This window comes from Penaeus monodon, chromosome 22 (genome assembly GCF_015228065.2).
Source record: "Penaeus monodon isolate SGIC_2016 chromosome 22, NSTDA_Pmon_1, whole genome shotgun sequence".
NCBI lineage: Eukaryota > Metazoa > Arthropoda > Malacostraca > Decapoda > Penaeidae > Penaeus > Penaeus monodon.
In genome coordinates, this window is record NC_051407.1 from 8,825,187 (window position 1) to 8,825,939 (window position 753).

The following is a 753-nucleotide window of genomic DNA, read 5'->3' on the forward strand; positions in this document are numbered from 1 at the left end:
CTCCTGTGAATTATTACTCCATTGTTCCTTTGCTTTTGTCCATGTTTCCTGTTTATTTATTTATTTATTTATTTTACTTAGGCTTTTTTTGTAAGCATTATATAACATTAGCCTGTTTACCATTCGTCTAGCTGTCTTTTCGTTGTTTATTTCCTTGTTTATTTACTCGGCAATTATTTATTTAAACCTATAAAATCCCTCTTTTTTTGCATATCTTTAATCTTTATACCACTTTATCAGTTTTTTTTTCTATTATTACTATTTTTTCTTTTTCTCTTTCCATTTTTTTTTTTGTATTACTTTTTTCTGTGTTTCTTTTATTATTACTCTTTTGTATTTTTCTTTCCTGTTTTTATTAGTTCTTTTAGAATTAATATATTGTATTTTTTCTTTCTTTTTTCTCTTATTATTTCTATTTTGTCTTTCTGTCTCCTTTTTTATTTTATTATTGCTACTTTGTAATTTTTTTTCTATATTTTTTTTATTATTATTACTATTTAGTCTCTTTTTTCTTTCATTCTTCCCTTTTTTTCTTTTATTTCTACTATTTTATCTTTTTCTATTGTTCATTATTACTATTTTTCTTTCTTTTCTTTTGTTATTCCTAATTTGTCTCTTTTCTTTCTTTTTCCCTTTTTCTCTTGGATTATCACTATTTATTCTGTTTTTGAACTTTCTTTCCCTTTTTTGGGAGGAGGAGGGAGGGGGGGGGTCCCGAGAGAGACATGTTGCTACGTTGCGTCCCGCTGTTGA